Source organism: Gambusia affinis, linkage group LG24 (assembly GCF_019740435.1).
Source record: "Gambusia affinis linkage group LG24, SWU_Gaff_1.0, whole genome shotgun sequence".
Classification (NCBI taxonomy): Eukaryota; Metazoa; Chordata; class Actinopteri; order Cyprinodontiformes; family Poeciliidae; genus Gambusia; species Gambusia affinis.
Window position 1 is genome coordinate 7,726,059 of NC_057891.1, and position 9,078 is coordinate 7,735,136.

Genomic DNA, 9,078 nt, shown 5'->3' on the forward strand with positions numbered 1-9,078 from the left:
AGAAAATAACAAACGGCAGCATAAATCACAATAAACCAGTATCAGCCATGGCAACACTAAAATGATGCAAAAACACATTCTCAAAAATCAATAAACAATAACTTCTAACATTTAACTAAAATTGGAAGACATTTTATCTAAAATAAATAAAACATAATTAATTATAAAGTACCAGATTGAAGACTGATCCAGTTTTTGGCAGAAAAAAAATAAAATAAACTGATGTTTTGATAAGTTTTTCAAGTTCGGCTATTTCTTCTGTCTGGCGATGAAGGGCAAAATCTGAGAGTAAAAAAAAAAAACAAAAAAAAAAAAAACAGCCAATCAAGGTGGATTCCTGAACGACAACAAGACAGGTGAAGGTTTAAGGTCAAACCCTTAACTCAGAATGAAATTGTCACTTTTCAAAAACATGCAAACTTTAACAGCAGCAAAATACCTGCAAAATTTTTTGAGGAAAACTGCTGAACCCGATGGTAGGGTCACTGAGGTCATCCGTCAGCAGGGGGTGGGAGGAGGAGATGAGGTCCTTTTCTGTCCAATGATGGGGATCCGATGAAGGACGAAATCCGGGACGACAAACTAGATGATCCAGGAGAATTCCTGAAGGACAAAAAGACAGGAGCAAGTTTAAGGTCAAACCCAAACTCTGAAGTCATCACTTTTCAAATACTCTACATACCTCTCTGCTGAAAAATACCTGCAGCGTTTCTTGAGGAAGACATCCGAGCCCGAGAGTGAAGTTCTGCTGTACTGCCGCTACATGCATGCTCTGTATTGGGGACTGCTGCAAAGTCAACGACTCAACACAAGCGATTTGCTGTCGCCCCCTGCTGATCGAGGAGAGTGAACGCTGTTAGTAACGACTCCGTACAATTTGCTGGGTTTAGTTTGGTAAAACTTTTTAAACTACTTTATAATTAAGTGAACCTAATTTGGATCAATCGTAATCTGACTAAAATGAAATGACTTTTCATAAAATGCCTTGACAACAACATTGTTGTGAATTAGCGTTAAAACTAAGCTTTTAACCCTTTGGTATCTATTTTAAATGTTTGGCATCTATTTTGAGGGTTTTAAATGTTTGGCATCTATTTTGAGGGTTTTCAATGTTTGGCATCTATTTTGAGGGTTTTGAACTTTCTTGTATTGTTGTTGGGGTTTTTGTTTTTTATATATTGTTTATTGTAGGGACTAATTTTTTAGTTTTATAGTTCAATTTTATATATTGCCAATTCACAACAAATGTCATCTCAATGCACCTTGAAGTAATTTTAGTTAAATCACGTGTATTCCATAAGATCAGCTGATTATTAAAGTAGTTTAAAAAGTTTGTACCAAACTAAACCCAGCAAATTGTACGGAGTCGTTACTAACAGCGTTCACTCTCCATGATCAGCAGGGGGCGACAGCAAATCGCTTGTGTTGAGTCGTTGACGTTGCAGCAGTCCCCAATACAGAGCATGCATGTAGCGGCAGTGCAGCAGAACTCCACTCTACCAGGAAGAAATCTTCAACAGAACCAGAACCGGGCTCAGCACCAGCAGCCATCTGACACGACCGACTGGAGGTGAAGAAAGACAGAGCAGAAACACAACAGGTCAACTGATCAGGAGAACTTTCCATGTTCATGGAAATGAAAAGGAGAGAGAGAAATGTTGGGTGATGGCAGCATCATGTCAGCCAATGCCCTCCTCCAGGAAGCAACCACAGCTAATCAGAACAGGAGACCAGGTGTAGCTCTTGTGGAAAGAAAAATAACTGAGAAAACAAAAGCCGTTGAAATAAATAATGCAGAAAAAAAACAGAAAATGACAAACAGCAGCATAAATCACAATAAACCAGTATCAGCCATGGCAACACTAAAATGATGCAAAAACACATTCTCAAAAATCAATAAATTCTAACATTTAACACTAAAATTGGAAGACATTTTATCTAAAATAAATACAACATAATTAATTATAAAAGTACCAGATTGAAGAATGATCCAGTTTTTGGTAGAAAGAAAAGGAAAAAGATAAACTGATGTTTTGATAAGTGTTTCAAGTTCGGCTATTTCTTCTGTCTGGCGATGAAGGGCAAAATCTGAGAGGAAAAAAAAACAACAAAAAAAAAAAACAGCCAATCAAGGTGGATTCCTGAACGACAACAAGACAGGTGAAGGTTTAAGGTCAAACCCTTAACTCAGAAGGAAATTGTCACTTTTCAAAAACACGCAAAATTTAACAGCAGCAATATACCTGCAGCGTTTCTTGAGGAAACTTGATGAACGCGATGGTAGGGTCACTGAGGTCATCCATCAGCAGGGGGTGGGAGGAGGAGATGAGGGCCTTTTCTGGTTGATGATGGGGATCCGATGAAGGACGAAATCCGAGATGATCCAGGAGAATTCCTGAAGGACAACAAGACAGGAGCAAGTTTAAGGTCAAACCCAAACTCTGAAGTCATCACTTTTCAAATACTCTACATACCTCTCTGCTGAAAAATACCTGCAGCGTTTCTTGAGTTCTGCTGCACTGCCGCTAGATGAATGCTCTGGATTGGGGACTGCTGCAAAGTCAACGACTCAACAAGCGATTTGCTGTCGCCCCCTGCTGATCAGGGAGAGTGAACGCTGTTGGTAACGACTCCATACAATTTGCTGGGTTTAGTTTGGTACAAACTCTTTAAAGTACTTTATAATTAAGTGAACCTAATTTGGATCAATCGTAATCTGACTAAAATGAAATGACTTTTCATAAAATGCCTTGACAACAACATTGTTGTGAATTAGCGTTAAAACTAAGCTTTTAACCCTTTGGCATCTATTTTGAGGGTTTTCAATGTTTGGCATCTATTTTGAGGGTTTTCAATGTTTGGCATCTATTTTGAGGGTTTTGAACTTTCTTGTATTGTTGTTGGGGCTTTTGTTTTTTATATATTGTTTATTGGTGGGGCTAATTTTTAGTTTTATAGTTCAATTTTATATATTGCCAATTCACAACAAATGTCATCTCAATGCACTTTGAAATAATTTTAGTTAAATCACGTGTAATCCATAAGCTCAGCTGATTATTAAAGTAGTTTAAAAAGTTTGTACCAAACTAAACCCAGCAAATTGTACGGAGTCGTTACTAACAGTGTTCACTCTCCATGATCAGCAGGGGGCGACAGCAAATCGCTTGTGTTGAGTCGTTGACGTTGCAGCAGTCCCCAATACAGAGCATGCATGTAGCGGCAGTGCAGCAGAACTTCACTCTACCAGGAAGAAATCTTCAACAGAACCAGAACCGGGCTCAGCACCAGCAGCCATCTGACACGACCGACTGGAGGTGAAGAAAGACAGAGCAGAAACACAACAGGTCAACTGATCAGGAGAACTTTCCATGTTCATGGAAATGAAAAGGAGAGAGAGAAATGTTGGGTGATGGCAGCATCATGTCAGCCGATGCCCTCCTCCAGGAAGCAACCACAGCTAATCAGAACAGGAGACCAGGTGTAGCTCTTGTGGAAAGAAAAATAACTGAGAAAACAAAAGCCGCTGAAATAAATAATGCAGAAAAAACACAGAAAATGACAAACAGCAGCATAAATCACAATAAACCAGTATAAGCCATGGCAACACTAAAATGAGGCAAAAACACATTCTCAAAAATCAATAAACAATAAATTCTAACATTTAACACTAAAATTGGAAGACATTTTATCTAAAATAAATAAAACATAATTAATTATAAAGTACCAGACTGAAGAATGATCCAGTTTTTGGTAGAAAAAATAAAAATAAACTGATGTTTTGATAAGTGTTTCAAGTTCGGCTATTTCTTCTGTCTGGCGATGAGGGGCAAAATCTGAGAGGAAAAAAAAACAACAAAAAAACAACAGCCAATCAAGGTGGATTCCTGAACGACAACAAGACAGGTGAAGGTTTAAGGTCAAACCCTTAACTCAGAATGAAATTGTCACTTTTCAAAAACACGCAAAATTTAACAGCAGCAAAATACCTGCAACATTTTTTGAGGAAAACTGCTGAACCCGATGGCAGGGTCACTGAGGTCATCCGTCAGCGGTGGGGGCAATGAAGGCCTTTTCCATCGGGAGCAGTCGGGTAGTGGGTGGGTCACTTGAGGACTTTTCTCCATCAGTCGCTGGGGTTTTTGTAGTCACTGCATTAGTTTTTACACCTTTACCCGTCGTCGGGTCCGTTTTCACACAAACCTTACCGAACTGTATGTGAAAACAAACACCGAACACACCACCTTTTGTTACAGAGATCAGAAGTTCTACATTTCACATACCCAACCGTGTTTTCATGAGTGGAACATCGTGCATGGAATAGAGCGACCCATTCGTTGTACTCGCTTTTAATACCATAAACTCATAATAATCATCCTAATGCAGCTATACTACTGTGAACATAGCCACACTATTTTAGTACTAATAAGAAGGTATGTTATCAAGGTTGATCATAGTGATATTTACAAAGCCTAAGCTGAATCCCTTCCTACAGCCTCTAAAATGTATTTGCCACAGGTCACAAGACCACAGCAACTGATTCAAACACTAAAACCCAAAGACAGAAGGATTTAAAACAGCAGAATCCTACTCAGCTCATTGACTCTCTGCTGATGCTATTGTTTGTTGGCAGTCAACAAACAATAGCATCAGCAACATGGCACAGCAAAACCCGCAACAGCTCCTACCCTGAGACGTCTTCTGGAGCCGCCATTGGAACAGTTCTTTGACTTAACCAACCGTTGATTGGTTGGGCAGTGTCCTCCAGGCACCTTGTAGCGATTCCTCAACTTGATGGAAGCGATCCTCAACTTGATTGAAGGGAATCCTCAGCTTGATTGTAGTACATCCATGGTCGGGTCTCTCCTTGTGTGCTGCTCTGTTTAGACACAAAAATTGACTTCACTGATGTCTTTGGTGGAAAAAGACAAAAATTTAGAATAGGTTTTCCGAAAAATAACTTACTGAATAATAGAATAATGAATAACAATGAATAGAATAATGGCAGCAAACCAGCAAAATGCAAAGAACTTTGCACGGTGTTCCACTCAAACTAACCGACTGAGTTGAGTAATGCTGTTGGATGCAAGTAATGTTAGCTAAGAGATGATTAGCTAATACCAACACAGCACCTTAAGCTTGCTAACAAGTAGCCTGTAGGCTACTGGTGTTGTTTATGTTCAAAAGAGGGTAGTACTTGTTACATTCGAGTAACTTTTTTGGAAAAAAGGTACTTATAAGAGTAGTTTTATTGCACTGTACCTTTGTCTTTCACTTGAGTAATATTATTGCTACGTAGATTCATTTTACCCCCCCCTAGAATAAGCCGATAATATATGGCAAGCCGTTTTAACATAAATTCAGTTTCGTCTGACTATCCGTAATTACGTTCTTGATATCTAAAACTGCATCTTGACTAGACAAAACTACATTTTGACTATCCGGAATGGTAATTTAAGATATCTGCATTTACACTCTGACTAGTAAGAATAATAACTCAATATATCTTCTATTACATTTTGACTAGTCAAAATTCCTTTCAAGATTTCTCAAATTACAACACTGGATGAGACACATCCGTGATTGCAATTTTAGATCTCTTGAACTTTATTATGACTAGACAAAATTACTATTATAGATATCTCAATTAAGAATTGCATGGAAGCCCCTTAATACTGTCCAAACAGTTGCCTGCAGAATTTTATGTTTCCTGCACAAAATTGCCAGTAAATGCCACAACGTAGAAAGAACTCAGCAATGTTGGAAATGTGGAGAACGCAAAACTTCAACTATAAGACAGCTTCTCAAATCTGCAAAGAATTTCCTGTTTATTCATTTCCGACAAATTGAATGCACTTAAAAACAGCTTAGAAAAGCTATAAATGCTATTGTCAAAGCATTTTCAACATGTAAGTTGAGCATTTTCAAACATCTTTTTTTGTTCTATTTTTCATTTTTTTTATTAAACTTTCAAATTGTCACGTAAGTCAGGGGCGATCTGACTATACAGAATACATATTCAAGAGATCAATAAGGTAATTCTTACTAGTCAGAATGTTAAACATATCTTAAAGCTGTGTAATTCAAGATATCTCCTACTCATTTAGAGATATCTTAAGAGGAATTTTGAGTAGTCAAAATTACAATTCAAGATATCTTTATTTAGTTTTGTCTAGTCATTATTTGCTTTTAAATTATCTATAATTTAATTTTCACTAGTTAAAACTACATATCTCCAATTCAAAAATAAATTTAAGCTATCTCGAATGATGTCATTTGAGATATCTTTAATTAGAATTATGACTAGTCAAAACTAAAATCGAGATGCCTTGAATTTACTTTATGACTAGTCATAATTTAATTGTAGATATCTGAAATGTGTATTGAAGATAGTCACTAATTGATTGTAGATATTTTGAATTAAAGTGTCCATACACCTCTATGGTAAGTCTGACGTCATTTCGACTGATCAGAATGTAATTAGAGATATCTGAAATAGGTATTTTATCTAGTAAAAATATAATTAGAGATATCTTAAATCGCTAAAACGTCTAGTCACAAAACAATTTGAGATATCTGGAATGCAAGGGCGGTAAAACCAAATTTATGTTAAAACGGCTTGCCACAGATGAGCCCTCCTCCCCGCCCCCTCCTGTCAAACTCGTCTGGAGCCGGGGCTGTCATCGATGAAAAAAGACAAAAACTTAGAATAAGATTTCCGAAATATAACTTACCAAATAACCATCGCAGCGATTTCCAACATGGCGCTCCCGCGGCCTACTTGCCATCACAGCAGCCTATTCGTAGGTAAAGGAGGCCTTGTTGTCCATAATCGATCAGCTGCTAGCTCCAGACGCCATTATAGCTCCTCAGGTGTTTCAGGGACGCCAAACAACCAAACAAACCGCCGCTGAGAGGTCACGGTCGGGTCACTCCTTGTGTGCTGCTCTGTTAAGACACATAAAAAATGGCTTCACTGACGTGTAAGGTGGAAAAAGACAAAAACGTAGAATAAGGTTTCCGGAAAAAAACTTACCGAATAACCAACGCAGCGATTTCAAACTTGGCCCTCCAGCGGCCTACTTGTCATCACAACAGCCTATTCGTAGGTAAAGGAGGCCTTGTTGTCCATAATCGATCAGCTGCTAGCTCCAGACGCCATTATAGCTCCTCAGGTGTTTCAAGTACAAGACGCCAAACCAGGCCTCGACGAACACTGACACGATTACTGTCGGATCCACAAACATTTCAGTCATTAGGCCTGGCGTCCGCTAGAATTACGCGTCTTGGGATATCAGAGAATATCCTTTTTAATCCACATACCAAAATTCATGAATATCAGACCGACTGTTCCGTGTCTCCGCACAGCGAAGTGCTAGCCGCTCTTTTTTCAAAAAACCCTCACGCTGAAGCTGCGTCATATTTCTATCCAGCATGGCGCATGCGCGTCACGCTCATTAATAACAAAAATGGCGACATTCGCCACTGTTGCCAGATTTGAAATTTTCCAGTCCAAACACAGGGTAAAACTAAACCTGTAAAATCTGCCCAACTGCAAAGAAACAGTACGAATCTAAACCTCTAATAAAACTCATGTTAATAGCACAAGTTAATATAGCATAATCTGTGATTAGATTATGTTTTACTCAGAATCTATTCATAACCATATATATTTTTAGAATAATTTAGAGCAGTGGTTCCCAATTCCAGTCCGCGGGGCCCCCCGGACTGCATGTTTTAGGTGTTTCCCTTCTGCCACACACCTGGATTGAATCTTTGGGTGATTAACAGGCTCCTGAAGTACTTGGTGGCTGCAGAAGATGTCATGCAATCATTTGAATCAGCTGTTCTGGTATAGAGGCACATCTAAAACATGCAGGCAGGGGGGCCCTGAGAAACAGCAAAATTTTACATTTATTTTTCATAATGTAGGACTGAATTTATTTTTAAGTTTTCAAAATGTAAACTTTTCTAAGAACTAATACATTTTTAGAAAAAATTAGAGAAACCCTAAAACTATATGAGGGATAAATTTGCTTTTTATATTTTCAAACCTTAATAACAAACTGCTGCTCCAGTATGTCCTGAGTCTTATGGAGAGTGAAGAGTGTCAAATGATAAACAATAACTTATGTAATAATTATTTAAATGTGCCATTAATTTACTAAAACTCTTCACCGTCCATAGATCTGTGTCTTTTGATCCATCCTTAAATAATACAAGCTTATTCATAAATTGCTTATTTAAAAATGTACAATAAAGTTTTGTAAAATACATTTATCTTTATCTTTTATTTATTTATTTTTTTTTTTTAAATATAAGTCAACAGATCTTAATTAAATGTTCAGCTTGGATTTAATTTAAATGTAAATTCTGAACTTTTGGTCATTTTGATATTTTTGAACTAAATAAACTATTTACTGGTCAAAATCCAGAGCTGTGCAGATTACTACCAACTTCAACTGTGATCTCTACAGAAATAGAGACGAAACCACCTGTCAGATCCACTTTTCTGAATCTGTGGGACTGATCACCTGTCTGAGCTCGGGGACGTGGGAGGGGCTCCCGGCAGGATGGTGGGAGACAGTGGGACTCTGGCTACCATAACATCACCGTCTCCCACTCCCAAGGAAGAAGCCGCTGCTGAACTGCAGAGCTCCTTCAGCGACAGATTGCTGCATCGGAGCCCAAAGGAGCATTATCGCAGCTCCAGCAGCTGTTGGACTTTGTAACATCACTACTCCTTTCTGGTATTTGCACATTCCAGCTGATATTTGCAAAGTTTTTCCTGAGTTTTGTGAATAGTCTGCAACTTTTTGTGTCTAGATATATGCACATTTTGTACATTTTTTAAATTATTCAACTCAGTTGCGCATTTTTTATTAATCTGAGTATGCTATTTATAATAACTATATTGTGTTATTTTCCTTATGTTGTAAATTTGCCATTAGTGTACTACAACTGTACTTTTTCATACACTATGTGTGTAACATACCTGCTATAATTAGCATAATTTGTAATTAGCTTGCATCATACTGGTATTATTATGACTATTGATATTAGCCTTACGGGAGTAGCAAG

General features: G+C 37.9%; 1 long non-coding RNA gene across 4 annotated transcripts; it reads right to left on the reverse strand.

The window, feature by feature from the left end:
• Nucleotides 1-1,179: 1,179 nt before the first annotated feature.
• Nucleotides 1,180-7,408, reverse strand: LOC122827202. Of its 4 annotated transcripts, none has more exons than XR_006369993.1 (6): nucleotides 7,321-7,408; nucleotides 7,034-7,225; nucleotides 6,732-6,945; nucleotides 3,987-4,876; nucleotides 1,975-2,088; nucleotides 1,180-1,564 (listed from the first exon to the last, which is right to left on the reverse strand). It is a non-coding gene; the product is annotated as an uncharacterized LOC122827202 (long non-coding RNA). The 4 variants fall into 4 exon arrangements; XR_006369991.1 differs by lacking the exon at nucleotides 7,321-7,408 and having other exon boundaries at nucleotides 3,987-4,209; nucleotides 4,686-4,876; nucleotides 7,034-7,181; XR_006369990.1 differs by lacking the exons at nucleotides 1,180-1,564; nucleotides 1,975-2,088; nucleotides 7,321-7,408 and adding exons at nucleotides 3,145-3,308; nucleotides 3,725-3,833 and having other exon boundaries at nucleotides 7,034-7,181.
• Between the last annotated feature and the right edge of the window lie 1,670 nt (nucleotides 7,409-9,078).